At 51.3% G+C, this 19,194-nt stretch overlaps 1 protein-coding gene across 4 annotated transcripts in view; it reads right to left on the reverse strand.

Moving 5' to 3' along the window:
• Nucleotides 1-19,194, reverse strand: part of HIVEP3 (HIVEP zinc finger 3) — a 251,827-nt gene that overhangs the window by 86,646 nt on the left and 145,987 nt on the right. For all 4 annotated transcript variants that reach the window (XM_041417531.1, XM_041417530.1, XM_041417529.1 and 1 more), the window contains one exon: nt 5,316-5,410. The gene's annotated coding sequence lies outside the window, so the exon portion shown is untranslated. The remainder of the gene's footprint in view (nt 1-5,315; nt 5,411-19,194) is intronic.

Genomic DNA, 19,194 nt, shown 5'->3' on the forward strand with positions numbered 1-19,194 from the left:
TGCCCCCAGCATGGGGATTATTTGTTCCTGTTGCTGTCCCACTGGAGATCACAGCTCTGGAGGTTTTGGCCTTTCACATGCAGCAAACCTGGGATCCTGCCACTCCCAAACCCCACCATCACTGGGATTTGGTCAGATCAGAGAACCTGAGCCATCCCTGCTCCCTTCAGCTCTTTTGGTTCCTTCTCCTTATTTCACATCCAGCCCTAAACCAGCTCCCTGGAGAGGGAACATCTGGGGCTGGACAGGAGGGCAGAGTTTGATTTGGGAGCTGCTCATGGCTGCCAGGCACGGGTGACCATGGTAGCCCAGCAATGAAGATTTGTTCTTCTTAACATCAAAAAGAACAAATCTGGGAGCTGGGAGCTACAGCAAGGAAGCTGTTCCCTCCTAGGGTGTGGATTCAGAGAATCTTTTAGGTTGGAAAAGAGCTGCAGGATCATTGAGCCCAGCCTGTGCCTGATTCCCACCTTGTCACCCAGACCAATGTCCAGGCCTGCCTTGGACACCTCCAGGGATGGGCACTCCAACCCTCCCTGGGCAGCCCCTGCCAAGGCCTCAGCACCCTTTCCATGCAGAAATTTTCCCCCAATATGCAAAAATGGAATTTTAAGGACTTTCAGGGCTCCTTTTCTGTTGCCCTGGACATGCTCCAGCCCCTCCAGGTCCTGTTTGCAGTGAGGGGCCCAGGACTGGACACGGCTCAGGAGGAATTAGGTGACAGTGTGGGAAGGCTGAGTCATCTCCTGCTCCTTAGATAGTCATGAAATGCCTTCCTCCCCCTCTGGCTCTTCTTCCCCATAGCTCTGAGCACACACAAGTTTTATATCTCCACTTGAATTCCCAGAGGAATTCCTTATTCCTTCCCTCAGCCATTATCTCCCATTCGATGTGACATCCAGAGCTCTGTGGATCACTGGCCCCACACTGAATGGGCTCTGCTGCCTCCCACACACCTCCACGAGAAAGAGCTTGTCCAGAGTTTAATGTGACACTGCAGCCTTAGGGGAAAAGCAAAAAAAAAAAAAACAAAAAACCGTGGAGAAAATCCAAAAATTCCTCCTGGCTGCCAGGCCTCAGTTACAATCAGCAAATCACCTTGGCTGTTTCACCTCAGGGTAAAACTTGGAAAGCTCAGTTCCTTTCTATGAATCACCCTCAGCAAACAGCCCCAATTAAGAGATAAAACATTGCTACCACAACAGCAGCTTGGGCAGGGATTTATTTTTAGAAGCTGCTTAAAATAGTGCGTAGTACCTCTACAAAAGCATCCCCTGTGTGCTGGTGCGGGGTGATGTCAGAGCAGTGAGACACTCCTGAGGGACACACACTTCACACCCTCCCCAGGGCTCCTGCACAGCACCAAGCTGAGAGAAAACACTGAAAAAAACAGGCAAGGAAGCCCAAAATTGGTCTTAACACCTCCCTGCCAGAGTAGTAAGATGCCAGGGTTTGGAGAGAGGGGTGTAAATGGATGATTCAAAGCAGATTTTGGAAGTGACAACATTTTCTACTAAAAAGTGAGCAGAAAAGGCTCTTTGTGTTTTTGGGGAAGGATTTTGGGTTCTGAGAGCCAAGCCTGGGGCTGAAACGGGTGCAAAGTCTTGATTTGATAGGCCACTGACAAGGAGATGCCACTGTCCCTGTGGGACCAGCAGGGATCTGGGGACAGCTTCTGATCCAGCACTGCCAGCACAACCTTCTGCACCTGGGGACTGGCGGCAAAGTCACAGGATCACAGAATGTCCTGAGCTGAAGGGCCCTGAAGGATGATCCAGCCCAGCCCCCTCCCCTGCCCACCACGGCATCCTGGAGCTCTGGCAGCCTCGGGGCCGTGCCCATTCCCTGGGGAACCTGGGCAGTGCCAGCACCCTCTGGGGGAAGAACCTTGCCCTGATCTCCAGCCTGAGCTGCCCTGGCCACTCTGTGCCCACCCTGCACCTCCTTGTGCCCTTTTGGGGTGGGCAACTGTGGGTGAGGAGAGGGCTGAATCCCAGCAAGGTCAGATGTGAAGGATACAAAACACCAGAACTTCGTGGCACTGTTGAAACCAAGTATGACAAGAAAAGCTGAATCAAAACCTGAAGTCCCCCTGAGCTGGGCCTGAGGAGGCCCCACTTTGAGTGCTGAGGGGCTGGAGTGTGTCCAGAGAAGGGAACAGAGCTGGGAAGGGGCTGGAGCCCCAGGAGAGGCTGAGGGAGCTGGGAAGGGGCTCAGCCTGGAGAAAAGGAGGCTCAGGGGGGACCTTGTGGCTCTGCACAGCTCCTGACAGGAGGGGACAGCCGGGGGGTCGGGCTGTGCTCCAGGGAACAGGGACAGGAGGAGAGGGAACGGCCTCAGGCTGGGCCAGGGGGGCTCAGGGTGGGCACAGCAGGAATTTCCCCATGGAAAGGGGGATCAGGCCTTGTCAGGGGCGGCCCAGGGAGATTTGGAGTGCCCATCCCTGGGGGTGCTCAGATAATGAGGGGATGTTCCTTCCAACATGGTTCAGTGGGCACGGTGGGATTTGGCAAAGTTTGAATTCAATGATTTGGAGGAGTTTTCCAACATTTGGGATCTTGTGACCGTGAAAACCAAAGGGCAAAGAGCAGCCTGTGAGTTTGGAAGGTGATGAGGACCAGGCTCTGTCAGCACATCTGGCCCTCATCCCTTGTCCTTCCCTGGGGAAAGCCCCCTGCTCCTTCAGCCTGGGAAACCCAAAGCCATCTCCATGATCTGACTGAAGCTCTGCAAGGAATTAAATCCAAAACGGGAGTGGAGGGGCTGGGGCTGAGGGAAAATTCCCTCCTGTGGCGGCTCCTGCTGCTCAGCCCTTGCTCTGCATAGATCTGTCTGGGCAGGCTCACGTGCAGGGATTTGTTTGGTGGAAATCCCAGCAACTTTTCCAGGGATGGGAAACAGCCAGGGGAAGATGCAGCCGAGAAGTGTCTTAGGTTGGAAGATGTGTCTGGGGTGAGGCTCCTGCCCTCCTTAGTAGTCACTTGTCTGTTCAAACCAAGACAAGAAAAGTCAGGGACATAAACAGGTGAGAAAAGAGGCAGCTCTGGGTGAGGCACACAGGTGGAAAATTACAGAAGGGTTGGGACAGAGGCAAAAAGCCTTGTATGGGATGGAGCAGCAGAACAGGAACAGAACCGGGCACTGGCAGAGGGGAGAATTGGTATAATTATTGAAAAAAAAAAAAAAAACAAAACCAAAAAACTACTTTTGAAGACACCCAGGGAGATCTGGGTCACCTCCACATGGGAATGGGGACAGGAGATGGATTTACTTACAATGAAAGATGCAAGAGAAGATGGAGAATTAATGGCTCTAAATGCTGGGTGCAGCATAATTCTCCCTAAAAGCCCAACCAGACATTTTTACACTGCCTAGGTGAAAGAACTCGAAAATATCACTAAAACTCACAGAGGTTTTCAACAAAACTCCTTAGACCTGTTTTTATTTTACACAAATAAAAGCCAGGCGGCCAAATTAATCCTAATTAACCTGATTAGGTTTATTGTAGGCTAAGAATCATTCAGTTGTACCACAAGGGTTTTATTTTTTTCCCCCTCTCTCTAGAATTCCCTTTGTGCACCTGCTTTTAACACCATCCTGATGAGAGCACATCCCAATATAATTCCATTATGGCTGGGAGAGGTTTCATCCATCCACTGAAATTCAGGGAATAAATACAAAACCATGCACATTATGTACTCTCTGCAGGGATATTTCAAGCTTTTCCCCTCAAAGTAAATCAGTTTTATGTCATTAAAGCCCTTGAAAATATCAAGCTGCAAGGCTTTGCTCCCAGAACTTCATTTCCTCTCAATTTCTTGTGACTTTGGGGAAGGCAGGTCACAGAAATTGGCATTTCCCACTCAAGCTCAGCCCTGCAGCCAAACTCTGATGCCTCAGTTTCCCTCAGATATGGGCATGGCATTTCAGAGGTGCTGAAAATCCTAACCCATGATCATTTCTAGAAGTTTGAGGTGAAAATCAAGCAGAGATTTTTTTGTTTGTTTAAATTTAAACTTCCAGAACCAGTGGATGGCACAGAGAAAGCCTAAAACCAAGAATGCTCTGACAAACACAAGAGCAAAGACTATTTTTGCCTCTTGAGGGAAAAACAAGGAATTAATTCATTTTATTTGCGCCTGATCACCTTTGGGGTCCTGGATTTGTTTTCATTTCTTATTTGCTAAGCCCTGACAGTCACAGGGACACCAGCAGTGGCTGCCCACTGGATTTTGTCCCTGGGGGCAGCCTGTGGCTCTGCCCCTTTACATTATAAATATGAATCTGGTCTATAATAAACCTTTTATTCCTCAGAAAGTCACAAATCCTGGAATTCTTGCCATCTCCACCAAAATGAACCTGTGCAAATACAGGTACAATCATGCAGCATTGGAAAGAAGGCAGAATTCCAAGGATTTTGAGCATCCACTGGACCCCCAGAGCTGCTTTAAATCCATGAAATAAACCCAGCTTGTATTTCTGCCCTGGGGGTCTTGGCCCCAAACTCTCCTTGAGAGGCTGGCGAAGGGCAGCTCTGAGGTGGGGAGTGAAGGAAAAGCCAAAACTCCCCAAATCCACGGGGAAAAGCTGAATTGCTGATTTTCTAGGAATGGTTTGGGTTGGAAGGGAAATTAAACCCATCCAGTTCCAACGCAGGGACACTTTCAGGCCCCATCCAGCCTGGCCTTGGGCACTGCCAGGGATCCAGGGGCAGCCACAGCTGCTCTGGCAATTCCAGCCCAGCCCCTCCCAGGGAACAATTCCTAATTCCCAAAACCCAGCCAACCCCCAAATCACACTTTCTTCCCTGTCACACTCCAAACCCTGCACAGAACCAGGCCCTGACACCAAAACAAACTGATTTGTCATTATAAACATTCCAAGCTGATGGGATCCCCTCTTTGGGACACAAATCCCAGGTTCCCAGGGAGCAATTCCTAATTCCCAAAACCCAACCAACCCCCAAATCACACTTTTTTCCCTTTCCCATTCCAAGCCCTGCACAGAACCAGCCTTGCTCAGGCCCTGACACTAAAATAAGCTGATTTTTCATTACAAATGTTCCAAGCTGATGACATCCCCTCTGTGGGACACAAATCCCACCAGCCTGAGGAGCTGTGCTCCGTTCTGGAGATTCTGGATCTTTTGCAAGGAAAATGAAGCATTTTCAGAAAGCCCTCAGGATATCCTGAGATGGAAGGGACCCACCAGGGTCATCAAATGCAATTCACAATACCAAAGGGAAAATGGGAGCTCCAGCACAAGCTGGTACCTTTAAAATGCATTTGGAGGATGGAAAATAAGATTTTTCTTACTAAAATTGCTGCAGATACCAGGCTGGGACAAGCTGCAGGTGCTTCAGAGGCCAGGATTAGGAGTCGAAATGGTCTTGATAAATTGTAGAAATGGTCTGGAAGAAATAAGAAAAAAAGAAAAAGACACTTCAGGAATGATGGGTGAATTGGTGGGGCAGGAATAACCAATGGCATGTCTACCAGAGAGATAAATACAGGCTTGGAAGGGTGGGGTTTGGAAAATCTCAGGATTTCCATGGGTCACAAAGTGACCAGGAGCTGAACATGAAATAGTGCAATAAAATAAAACTCAACATTTGCTGTGATGCAGAGACAAAATGTCCAACACATAAACAAAGGGAACTTTCCATCTCTTTGGCCCCACTGAGCTTCTGGTGCTGGACATTCAGTGAAATCACAGATAAACTCCCAATGAGGACAAGAGAATGATCTGAGATTGGTGGAGAGAGCACAGAGTGGAAATCCAGAGAGGAAAATCAGATTTATGGCATCATTATGGTTGGACATTTCAGTGAAATCACAGAAAAATTCCCAAGGAGAATGAACTGAAATGGATGGAGAGAGCACAGAGTGGAAATCCAGAGAGGAAAATCAGATTTGTGGCCTCATTAGGATTAGAAAAACCCTCCAGGACCATCCAGCCCAACCACAAACCAGCACCACCATGGCCATCACCAAGGCATGTCCCCAGGTGTCACACCCAGGTGTTTGTTGGACATTTCCAGGGATGGGGACTCACATTCCCAGCGTGGGGACTCATTTGGAGTGAAGGCCACAGGGAGGCACCGCCCTGCTCTTCAAACCCACCCCAAGGGACACGACAGAAAGGGACAAATCACCTGCAGGGTTTGTCGGGGAGTCACAGCCCCAAATTGCACCAGGGAGCCAAGGCTGGACACCTGGAGGTGTTCCCTGAGCGGGAATTCAAGGAATTCAAAGCCTCTCCAACACCTGGATCAGGGAATTTAAGGCACAGACCACCAAGAGGTGGCTTTACCTTGGACTCCCAATTTTCTTTCTTTCCAAGGGTAGAAAAACCCCTCAGGAAGAAACTCAGTGGCTCAATTACACGAGTTAATTAGCCAAATTAACAGCTGAGGCCGTGGCCCCTCCAGCACATCATCCACACAGGCAGAGGGATCTGTCTGCACAGAGGAAAGAAGTAAAATTCCATCAATTTTGTGGAGAAGAAACAGAGATTGAAGAGACCAAGATGTGCCAACATCACCCAGAGGGCCAGGATCGATGGAAGGGGAGCCCTGGCCAGTGGAATAATCCCCAAATGACCCTTTTAATTAGCAAAAAATTTAAAATATTCAACTCAAATATCTGCAGGTGCCCTTCACGTGACAGGATCTCAAAGCAGTTTTATTTTTGCACCAATTTGCCTTCCCACAGAGCAGGCACAACCTTCCTTTGCAGGTGGAAGGCTCAGCAGAGCTGCTGGGATTCCTCAGCAGGAATAGGGCTGGGGCTGGGGCAGGGGGCTCCTGCCAGGATTTTTAGCATTTCACAAAGCCCAAAAAGAGATCCAGAGCAGGTTCTGCTCCCCCAGAGGCTCCCTGGGCTGGCAGAGGAGTCCCAGCTCCGTTTGGGGACAGTTTAAGCCAGGCTTGTCTGGCTTAACAAAACAACAAAATCTTCCTTGGGCACAGCTGGGAACAGAGAGGTTCTGGGACTTTTCCAGGGATCTCAAGAGGTCAAAAGGACCCTCCCAGCATCACCCTGGGCACAGAGAAGCTGCCCCTGGATCCCTGGCAGTGCCCAAGGCCAGGCTGGACATTGGGGCTAGGAGCACCTGGGACAGTGGGAGGTGTCCCTGCCATGGCAGGGGTGGCACTGGCTGGGATTTAAGGTCCCTTCCCGTCATAATTCCATAATTCTGTGATTCCCCATCCTATAGTTTGAGTTTTGCCTCACTTCCAGGGATGGAGCAGCTCTGGCAATTCCAGCCCAGCCCCTCCCAAGGAACAATTCCTAATTCCCAAAACCCAACCAACCCCCAAATCACACTTTCTTCCCTGTCACACTCCAAACCCTGCACAGAACCAGACCCTGACACTAAAATAAGCTGATTTTTCATTACAAATGTTCCAAGCTGATGACATCCCCTCTGTGGGACACAAATCCCACCCGCCTGAGGAGCTGTGCTCCATTCTGGACCTTCTGGACCTTTTACAAGGAGAATTAAGCATTTTTAGAGTGCCCCCAGGTTGGTGTTGGGCTCCTCTGCCCTCAGAGCCCCGTGACCTCGCCAGGCCTCCCCAGCCACAGCAGAATCTGGAATATCGATGTTTTCCTGGAAAATATTGATAATATTTTCTGAAAATATCAATGTTTTCCTGGAAATCTGGAGGGGAATCAGGACTGGGCTGCCCTGCCCACCAGGAGCACCACATAAGGGCTGCCAGGCTGGGAGGGCAGGGAAGTTTGGGATTGGAATCTATCAGACCACTGAGGATGATGCCAAAAACTCCTCAGGGCAACCCCAGCCTGCTGGGCAGGAGGATTTCCTTCCCCTGCTGCCCAGGACAGGAATGGAATGCACTGGGATGGGATGGGATGGGAAGATCCTTAACCATTCCATGATCACCAAGCCCTCGCTGCCACCTGGCTGTGGAGAGCCTGGGAGATCTCAGTGCCAGAAAAGACTTTTATCACAAGGGAATTTTCATTTTAATAGCAAAATTTAAATAAGTAAAACTAAATCAGGATCCCACTCCAGAAGCACACAGTGAGAGCTCCCTGGATGCAGCAGGAATTTCTGGAATTTCTGCCCCATCACTCCCTGGCTGCTGAGGCTTCCCCAGCCACAAAACACGGATGGAAATGACTGCTGGCCTTGCTGATGGACAAACACCCCAACATTTCCTTCTGCATTTCTCTGACAAATGAAGCTCCAGCCTTGTTCAGCAGTATCCTGAGAAGCCACAGCCAGGCTCCTGCTGCTCAGCTCCAGCTTAACTGGGAGGCATCAGCCCCTCCTGGGCTTGGAACAAAGAATATTAGCTTAAAAGGGAAAAAAAATAACAAAAAAGGAGCAGTGCAGGCACTGGAGATGAAGCAGCTTTAAAACCTCTTTTATCAGGGCAGCTTCCACCTCCAGGCTGGAGTTAAATATTCATATTCTAGCCACAGATACGATTCCCAAAAATTCCTCTGCCCTTCCTCGAGCCAGGGCAGGGTGGCAGCTCCTGGGAGCTCCACCAGCCATTTTGGGGGCTGGTGGCACTAAAACCAGGCCCAGCCAAGCCAAAATCCTCAGGAGGTAACAGCACTGAGGAGCTGAATCTCTGCAGTGGCTGTTCACCCACTAAGATGGGGGAAAAAAACCCCAAAACTGCCCCATTTCTGTGTGATTTCCCCTGCTACAGGAAGGAACTGCCAAGGGCCATTGCTGCTGAGCTTAATTGCATCCAGTGCTCCTGAGGGTGAGGGGAAAGAGTCTTCATGAGCCAAAACCAAAAAAAGTGAATATATTCTGGTGCAGCAAGAGCAGCATCCTCAAAGCTTCACTCCCCACACCACCAAGTGTGAAATCAGAGATTTTTTTTTTTTTTCTCAGTAATGCTTTTTGCTCATTTCCTGCCCAGCCTCTTGTGCTCTGAGCAATGAATCAGGATGAATTAACATCAGGGGCCAGATTAGGATCACGCCTAAGCAGAACTTTGCTGTCATCTTCCAGGGAATTAAACCAAGGCCTTGTCATGCTGGGCTGGCCACCAGGCTGGGACCAGTCCCAACCTCTCCTCCTGGGGAACCCTCTCTTAGTTTTTTATTTCCCATACCCCTTCCCAAGACCAGCATTCCTGTTGGTTTCCATGTTCCCAGGCTCGAGGGGGCCATGGAGAAGCCTGGAGCTGTGCTCTGAGGGGAGCAAGGCTCCCCAGGAATACCCCAAAGGACCTGGAGGGTTAAAACACCCAGGATGAATGGCTGGCAGGGTGAGGGCAACCCAAACCCCGGCACAGTGCAAGGTTAGAAATTCCTGCTCAGGTATTTACACCTGTGTGCTCCTTCCCAGGGCTCTCACCACCTCAGAACCCCCAAATCCTCCCTGTAGCCCCAGAGGAGGAGAAAGCCCTGAAGGAAGAGGAGGCACAGAGTCAAAGCTTGGCAGATTTGGGGGTTTAACCAGGTGGTGTGGGGTTGGAGATGTGGGAATGCAGGTCCTGGCCCTGAGGTGGGACACACTCGGCCACCCCAGCTCCAGAAGGGCTGTGGGGGTGGCTCCAAGCAAGGAGGGGAAGAGGAGAGACATGCCAGGACACCCTGCATGGGATAAAGGGTGACAAACCTCCCACCTGACCCGGATCCTGCTGGCATTTCCTGGTTTCCTGAACCCAGCTGAAGGCATGAACCCTCCTCAGGTTTCAGGGAACCTAATGGCCATGGATGGACCCAGCCCAGAGCACAGCTGAGCTCTCACCTTGAGCTGAAGATGCTGCAAGGAGGAGAAGGGGAAAGCAATCCCAGCAGTTTGGGCTGCTCTGGAATCAGGGCTGAGCCACTGGGAAAAGGGAATTGCTCTGGGTTCTCCTCCAAATCTCCACCTCTAACCTCGTCAGGCTGCAGATCCTCACGAGGTCACTCCGTGCCATGGGAATGATGAGATTCCAGGCAGGTTTTGCAAGGGAAGGAGAGCACAAGGTCCTGTCTGTGTAAAAACCTGGGATGAAGGGTGGGCGGCAACCCCAATTGTCTCCTCCCTGCAGGGGACAGCAGCAGTTGTGGCTGCCCCTGGATCCCTGGGGCTGTCCCAGGCCAGGCTGGACACTGGGGCTTGGAGCCACCAGGGAAGGTGTCCCTGCCTATGGAACAAGATGAGTTTTAAAGTCCCTTCCTTTAAAAACCCAAACAATTCTGGGATTCTGTGATGTGGCTCCTCAGAGCAGCGGCTCCAGCCTCTCCAGGGATCCACAAAATTGGCAACTCCAGCGATGTCCTGACTTCAAGACCCGCAGGGGATCCTCATCCCCCCTTTCCCAAGTTTTTAGAGCAAAATCCAACATGAGACTCTCAAAATAAATCCATTCTTGAGCACCTCAGTGCCTGTGGCAGCTGCTGTTCATTCATTCTCCCACAGCCACGCCGAGAGAGCACCAAAACCAAGGGAAAAATTACTCCTGTGGCCCACTCCTGCTCCTCCTTGGGTTTATTTTACCCAAAAAATATTTATTTAATATATTATATTGTAATATCATATTTATTTTGGGTTGTTCAGGCTGAGCTGTGTCTTTAGAAATTGCTCATAGCAGCAAGGAGAGTGACAGGCAGGGGAAGCACAAGGCGCTTCGAGGTTTTGGCACTTGTGCAGAGGAAAAGTTCTTTGCTGCTCTGAAGGAAGTGGAGAGAGGCTGTGAACTGAGATTGAACCAGCAGCTCTTGAGGATGCAATCAGCCAGAGAGAGGAGGGGAAAAAAAAAACCCAAAATGTCTTTGCAGAACATTGGCCATTAGCTCCATCTGTGAGCAGAAAATGGCACCAAGACAGAGTCCAGCAGGAAATCAGATGCTCAAAGCTGTGCCCTAACGACTCATTAAGGAAAAAATTCTTTGCTTCATCTTCGCCAGTGGTGAAAAATGAAAAATTTCACTCTGCAGCCCCCAAAATGGGAATATCCAGGCTCCTCCCAAGGGCTCACGGCCAGGAAGGGCCCAGCAGCTCCCACCCCGCCAGGGGCACAGGGACAGGGGACACCTGCACTGCTCTGTGCTGTCGCACTGGGGCCAAGCTGGGAATTTTGGGGGATTTTAAGGCTTTACAAACTGGATAAACACAGGGAAGGTGTGGAACTGCTGAAAGGAGTCAGGGCTGGAGCCAGGCTGGGAGAGCTGGGGGTGCTCCCCTGGAGAGGAGAAGGCTCCAGGGAGAGCTCAGAGCCCTTGCAGGGCCTGAAGGGGCTCCAGGAGAGCTGCAGAGGGACTGGGGACAAGGATGGAGGGACAGGACACAGGGAATGGCTCCCACTGCCAGAGGGCAGGGCTGGATGGGATCTTGGGAACTGGGAATTGTTCCCTGGCAGGTGGGGAGGGGCTGGGCTGGAATTGCCAGAGCAGCTGTGGCTGCCCCTGGATCCCTGGCAGTCCCCAAGGCCAGGCTGGACATTGGGGCTGGGAGCACCTGGGACAGAGGGAGGTGTCCCTGCCATGGCAGGGGTGGCACTCGGTGGGATTTAAGTTCCTTCCAACCCCAACCATGCCATGGCTCTGTGACAAAGCCTCTCTCCCACCAGCTGAGCTCTCCCAGCCTGGCAGCAGCAGCTCAGCTCCCATGGGTGGATCCCTCAGCATTCCCCTCTCCCTGGTGGAGCAGCTCCCACATTTTGGCCATTTCTGTCCCTCCACTCCTTTTCTCCCTTTCTCCTTTCCTCCTTTTCTCCTTTCCTCCATCCTCCTCATCTGGAGCATCTCCTTGAGCAATTCTAATTTTTAACTCCACCCATGCCACCGACTCCATCTGTATTAAGCGCAGCTGAGTTGTTTTTTGGGGTTGAGGGTTTTTTCCCTTATCAGAGAGATTCAAAAACCCAAAGGCATCGAATTCTCCTGTGTGCACAGAGGTTGTGCTGCACTTCTGCTGGATGACACCAAAGAACCACAAGAGCAGAGGCCCGGGGAGGCCAGGGCTGATGCAAACGGAAAACGAGGCAGCCAAAGGAAGTCGTTCTGTCAGGCTTTGTTCTTGCAGGGGCTTTTTGGGGTGGCTTCTTTCCATAGAAAGTTTCCACTGCAGTTATTGAAATGAAACCTGGGTGTATTTTTGCCCTCAGAGCTGTGAGGTTGAACAGCAGGAGTGGGGCTGAGAGTCAGAGAAACAGCACAGAGCTGAGCCCAGAGGTTGTGGAGCAGAGAGAGAACACAAGGAATGCCCCAAAACCATCCCTGGGGCATTTTCTGAAATGAAAACTTGGGAAAGAAGTCAAGATAACATTCAGGAAAGCCACTGGAGAGGTTTTAGTGGGGACAGAACCTTCAGGGTGCAAAGAGGGGCAGACCTGCACAGGCAGAACTCCTTGGTGGGACGGAGAAAAGTGGAGGGAACACCAGGAAAAGGGGAATTAACACCAGGAAATGTGGAGTGAGCACCAGCAAAAGTGAACACCAGGAAGAGTGGGATGAATACCAGGGAAAGTGGAGGGAACACTAGGGAAAGTGGGATGAACACCAGGAAAAGTGGAGGGAACACTAGGAAAAATGGAATTAACACCAGGAAAAGTGGGATGAAGACAAGGAAATGTGGAGTGAGCATCAGGAAGAATGAACACCAGGGAGAGTGGGATGAATACCAGGGAAAATGGAATTAACACCAGGGAAAGTGGGGGGAAGACCAGGAAAAGTGAACACCTGGAAAAGTGGGATAAGCACCAGGAAAAGTGGAAAGAACACCAGGAAAAGTGAAATTAATACCAGGAAAAGTGGAGGGAACACCAGGAAAATTTGGATGAACACCAGGAAGAGTGGGAGGAACACCAGGAAAAGTGGGATGAATACCAGGAAAAGTGGAGGGGACCCCAGGAAATCCCTCCTCAAGGGCTCATCCCACCCCTTGGAGGCTGCACACACATCCCCACGCTGTCAGCTCCAAACCCTCCTTTCCAGGATGCAGAATTTCAGGGAATCCCCTCAGTTTTAAGCTCTGGGGGAGCTCAGCCATGGGGAAAAACAACAGCCTGCAAAATTCAACCCGTGCCAGAGCTTCCAACCCCTCAGCCTGAGAATCCAGGGGACTTGGGGACAAATCCAGGGGATTTGGAGACAAATTCAGGGGTTCTGGGGATGCTCCAGGGGATTTGAGGATATTTCCAGGGGATTTAGGGATGCTCCAGGGGTTTTGGGGATGCTCCAGAGGATTTTGGGATGCCTCCAGGGCATTTTGGGGATTCTCCAGGAGTTCTGGGGATGCTTCCAAGAGACTTGGGGATGCTCCAGGGGATTTAGGGATGCACTGCCACCTTTCCCCAGGCAGGCTGAGCACAGGAGCAGCGCCTGCTCCCCAGCACTTCGCAGCAGAGCAGCAGCACCAAGCCAGGACATAAAATCCCCTTCCTACAGCAGATTCCCAGCCCACCCTGAAACCCTCCAAAGAGCTTAAAGTTAAAAATTAAAAAAAAAAATTAATTAAAAGTTTGATTTAAAAAAGGGCTTGAATTTTTTAAAAAGGGGGTTAAATAAAAAGGAATTAAATAAAAAAGGGGTTAAATTTAAGAAGTGGTTAAGTTAAAAAAGGGGTTACATTAAAAAAACAAAGGTGTTAAATTAAAAAGGGGATCATTTTAAAAAAGGGGTTAAATTTTAAAAAGGGGTTAAATTTAAAATATAGGCTAAATTAAAAAGGGGTTAAGTAAAAAAAGGGTTAAATAAAAAGGCTAAATTTAAAAGAGGGTTAAATAAAAAGGGGGTTAGATCTAAAAAGGGGGGTTAAATTAAAAAAAAAAGGGGTAAAATAAAAAAAAAAAAGGATTAAAAAAAAAAAAAAAAAAAAAAAAGGGGTCAAATAACGCGGCCAGCACGGGGTTCTGCTGGAAAAATGACTCACAGGAAGGATGGCAACAAAGCAGAGGCATAAAATATTCAAGAGGCTCGGTGTGCCGGGGCTGCAGCACAGCCCGGGCCGAGCGCACCTCGGCGGCTCCCGCGGCGCTGGGGCCTCCGCGGCAAATTACCGCCCCGATTTAATTAAAATTTCATCGCGGCCATTCCCAGCAGCTCCTCCCGGGACGGGCTGGGCAGGAGCAGCGGAGCTGCAGCCAGACAGGGATTGGGCTCGGTGGGAGGAAGGGAAACGCGGGTGAGGGTCGGGGTGGGATGTGGCAGCGGGGGACACCGGGGCTGAACCGGCCTGGCGGGCTCTGGGGTTCTGCTTGGACTCCTAATGTGAGAATATCAGAATTTATAATCATAAATCATAATTCCAGAATGGTTTGGGATGAAAGGAGCCTAAATTCATCCCATTCCATGGCAGGGACACCTCCCACTGTCCCAGGTGCTCCAGCCTGGCCTTGGGCACTGCCAGGGATCCAGGGGCAGCCACAGCTGCTCTGGCAATTCCAGCCCAGCCCCTCCCCAGCCTGCCAGGGAACAATTCCCAGTTCCCAAGATCCCATCCAGCCCTGCCCTCTGGCAGTGGGAGCCATTCCCTGTGTCCTGTCCCTCCATCCTTGTCCCCAGTCCCTCTGCAGCTCTCCTGGAGCCCCTTCAGGCCCTGCAAGGGCTCTGAGCTCTCCCTGGAGCCTTCTCCTCTCCAGGGGAGCACCCCCAGCTCTCCAGCCTGTCCCTTGAGGAGCAGAGCACCCAAGAACTGGACTCAAGAGTTCCCCTGACCACTTTCACTCCAAAAAGCCCCAAATTCACCATTTCATTCCCCCTGGCAGAGACCCTTTAGGTGCAATCCCAACCCTGAAGGAGGATCTGGACACCCAGTAGAGAATCTTTAGATTTTAGATTTTAAATCTTTAGATTTTAGAGAATCTGTGCTGTTTTTGCCCTAAAATGATGAATGACCCTTCCTGCTCCTGGTTTGGCACTGGGAAGCACCAGGGTGCTGAAGGGACAGGCCCTGGTGCCTGCAGGGGGGTGGAGCAGAGTCCCCCAGAGCTGCTCTGAGCACTCCACCCTGCCCAGATCCTGCAGAGCTCCAGCTGGAGTCTGGACAGGAACACAAAATCATCTTTTCCCCTGTCCTGCACCTTTTTTTTTTTTTTTTTTCTTGATGCCTTCTATAAAACCAAGTGAAAAACAACTATGAGTGTGAGAGGCTCAGCAGTTCTGGGGCTTGCACACAAATTCCATCCATCCCAGAGGTTCTGGAAGTGATCAGAGGTCCCCTAAGTGCCCCTGGCTGCAAGGGAAGAAGAAAATCCCACAAATATCTCCGAGGTGTCTCCTTCTGGGTCACAGCAATCCTGAACCCATGAGCCAAACCACACAGGCAGGGAAGGAAACAGCCACATCCACAAAAACTAATGCTGGATCACACCAGATTATCCTAAATGTCAGTGCCCTGCTGCCAGGCCACCCTTAATACTTTAAAAAAAAAATAGGAAGAAAAGCTGAAAAACAAGAACAAACATCCTCAGCTTCTGCTTTTAGGGAAGCTCCCTGCAGGAAGCCCTGGAGCAGAAGGCCCAAGGAAAGCAGAATTTTCCTGCTGGGCTACAAATGAGCTGAGATGCTGAGGAGAAGAATCCAGCATATCCCTGGCCACAGCTGGAGGAAAAAGAGAAGCCAGGAGGGATTCACAGCTCAGAGCTCTGGGGAAAGCAGCAATTTGGGCTGAAAGCTGAGGGTCTTGGGAAAGCTGGAGGAGCCAGAGGCAGAGGAGGTGTCTGGAGCCTCGGGGGTTAAGGCAGGCAGAGCCAAGCAGAGCTCCAAACCTCCCTCCCAAGGGGTCCTGGGAGGCTTCACCCCCGAGCAGCTCCTGGGGCACTCAGGGCAGGCAGAGCAGAGAGTGATGGATGCAGAATGAAAAGCTGGATAAATAATTCATTGCTGAGCTCATCAGATTGGAGGAGTGTGGTTGTGGCTCTCTGGGCTAGCGAGGGAGGCTCTGCTCCACGGGGAGAGGTGGATGTCTGCCCTGGGTGCCACATCCCTCCCTCAGTGGCCATCAGTCACCTGGGTGCCACATCCCTCCATGGCCGTCAATGCCCTGGGTGCCACATCCCTCCATGGCCACAATGCCCTGGGTGCCACATCCCTCCCTCCGGGGTCCATTAACCACCTGGGTGCCACATCCTTCCATGGCCATCAATGCCCGGGGTGCCACGTCCCTCAGTGGCCATCAATGCCCTGGGTGCCACATCCCTCTATGGCCATCAATGCCCTGGGTGCCACATCCCTCTATGGCCATCAATGCCCTGGGTGCCACATCCCTCAGTGGCCATAAACCACCCCTGGAGAACTGACACAGCCTGAGCAGTGTTAAACAAACTGAGAGCCCCCAGAGAGCCCAAAAGAAAGTGAGAGCTGACTTGGAGTCACTTTTGAGTGTAATTATTGAAGGTAATTATTACAATTAAATTATGAAGGTAATTATTGAAATGCAAACCATCAAATATGTACAGAGCAGACAAAACCGCCTTTCCTCCTTCCCATTCAGCCTCTCAGTGACAAAGAGCCCTCTAAAGTGCCACAGATGAACCACCCCAGGAAAGGCTCCAAACCCACCTGGGGTAACCCTTTCCCTCCCTGTGCCTGCCAGGGTGAGCCCCAGAGCTGGGACCACGTGGTTAGTGGAATTTCCAGCCAGGGATGTGGGGGCTGATTCTCAATCAGTGGTGAACAACAATGAACATGAATTAAAGTTTATCCCACATTGCAGAGCTCTGGAGCAGCCTCCCAGCTCATCCGGGAGCTGGGAACTGATGGGATCCAGTGATCCACAGCTCATCTGGGAGCTGGGAAACCCATGGGATCCAGTGACCCACAGCTCATCTAGAAGCACGATGGGATCCAGTGATCCACAGCTCATGTGGGAGCAGGAGAACCAATGGGATCCAGTGATCCACAGTTCATCTAGGAGCTGGGAAACCCATAGGATCCAGTGACCCACAGCTCCCAACCCCTCTGTGAGCAGGAGAACTGATGGGATCCAGTGATCCACAGCTCATCTGGGAGCTGGGAAACCCATGGGATCCAGTGACCCACAGCTCATCTAGAAGCACGATGGGATCCAGTGATCCACAGCTCATGTGGGAGCAGGAGAACCAATGGGATCCAGTGATCCACAGCTCATCTGGGAGCACGATGGGATCCAGTGATCCACAGCTCATCTGGGAGCTGGGAAACCCATAGGATCCAGTGACCCACAGCTCCCAACCCCTCTGTGAGCAGGAGAACTGATGGGATCCAGTGATCCGCAGCTTCCTGTGAACAGGATGGGATCCAGTGATCCACAACCCCTCTGTGAGCAGGAGAACCAGTGGGATCCAGTGATCCACAGCTCCCAACCCCTCAGTGAGCAGGGAACCAATGGGATCCAGTGATCCACAGCCCATGTATGAGCAGAACCAATGGGATCCAGTGATCCACAGCCCATGTATGAGCAGAACCAATGGGATCCAGTGATCCACAGCTCCCAGCAGCAGCAGTGGCCCCTTCCAGCCTCAGGGCTGGGGCAGATCAGCAGGACCCAGTGTAGGAAGCACAACCTGAGCAGAAATTGTGGGTTTATTTTTCATTCCTGGTGAAACGGAGCAGCCCGGGCTGCAGCGTGGTGAGGGTTAATAACAAGTACAAACCCAGGTGCTCAGGTGGGACCTCTCTGCTCTGTGCTGTGCCTGCAAGATGGGTTTGGTGCTCTCCGGAGAACCTTCCCCAATTTCTGAGCAGTTTTTTACTCCATCTATTCCGAAATTCCATAGTTTCTGTGAGGAATACCTGACACTGGCCGAGCAGAGCCAGGTGTACCCCGAGAGCACCTCCAGGGGTTCTGCCCCCACAGCCAGCCCCTGTGGGCACAGGGATGCTCCCCTTGGGGACACCACAGCCCGTGGTGGAAAATAATATAGAATAAATAATAATATATCATAAATAAACCAATACATAATAAATCATAATATATAATAATGATACCTAATAAATAAATAAGAATAAAACCTGCAAGGTTTTGCTCCAGCGCAAACCCAGCCCTGCCTTGGGGTGAGGAGAACCTCTCCAGTTTGGCAGCTCTGCTTTCCCCCTGCTGCTGCTGCTGCTCCTGAACCAGCCCAGCTCCATCCACAGCAGCTTTCCACAGGCACTGAGGCTTTGGGGTTCATAACCTGGTACCCCAAATCCAGCCTCAGCCATGGATTGTACCCCAAAGCCACCTCAGGCCACTCCACCAGAGCCACTGTGGCCGTGGCTCAGCTGTGGGACCATTAAGGGACACCCATTCATGGATCCAACCTCCCCCACCACAAATCCCATCCATCTCCAACTTCTCACATTCCTCCCCCTGTCTCTTCCGACTTTTTTTCCCCCCCCTCTTCAAAACAAAAGCTGATTTATTTTATTTTTTTCCCCTGAAGCAGAGTCCCAGCACCAGCCCCCCTTTCCCAGCGTGCCGGGGGCTCTTCTCTGCCATTTCCCTTCAGCTGTTCCTCGCCTCCATGGGAAACAGAGCCAGCAAAACCCTCCTGGAAACACTGTTCCCAATTAAATCCAGCCCTTATGAAACCACTATCGCAGCCACTTGCTGCAGATATTTCTCCCTAGAAGAGCTCGCAGCGTTTCCTTGATGAACCCCCAAGCATAACAGTTTCCACAGCGATTACAGAGCAGGCAGCCGAGCCAGAAATAACACAGAGAAATGGAAAACATCCCCTGCTCTGCCTCTCTCACACACCCAGGGGGAGGAGAGGCTGCCCCAGCGCTGGGGACGGGGACAGACCCAGCCCTGAGCAGCAGAGGATGGACACTGAGCCAAAGCAGCACTTTTGGAGTCAATTCTGCTGTGGTGGATGGAGGAATGAGCCATGCCCACGGCCTGAAGCAGCTGGGTACAAAATATAAAATATTCAGGATATTTTATCCACGTGAGCCTCAGGTGGTCTGTCCTGCCTTGGGAAAGGTGATTTGAGCTCTGGGGCAGCAGCAGGAAGGGGAACTGCCAGGTCTGGGGGTTCTCCTGAGCCACCCCCAAATTAATTCAGTGATGTGGGGGTCTGTGCTGGGCAGAGCTGCAGGTGCCATCCCTGTGGAGCTGTGGGGGCATTCTCAGGACATTCCTGTGCTCCCATTGCATCCCTGTGGAGCTGTGGGGGCATTCCCAGGACGTCCCCGTGCTCCCATTGCATCCCTACCACGCTGTGCCTCTGACTTCCCATATTTATTGACCAGAACCCAGCTTTTGTTCCAGCAAACACCTCTCCAAAGCTGTTTCCTGCACCAAGAG

Source organism: Onychostruthus taczanowskii, unplaced genomic scaffold (assembly GCF_017590055.1).
Source record: "Onychostruthus taczanowskii isolate IOZ18803 unplaced genomic scaffold, ASM1759005v1 scaffold56, whole genome shotgun sequence".
In the NCBI taxonomy this organism is placed as follows: domain Eukaryota; kingdom Metazoa; phylum Chordata; class Aves; order Passeriformes; family Passeridae; genus Onychostruthus; species Onychostruthus taczanowskii.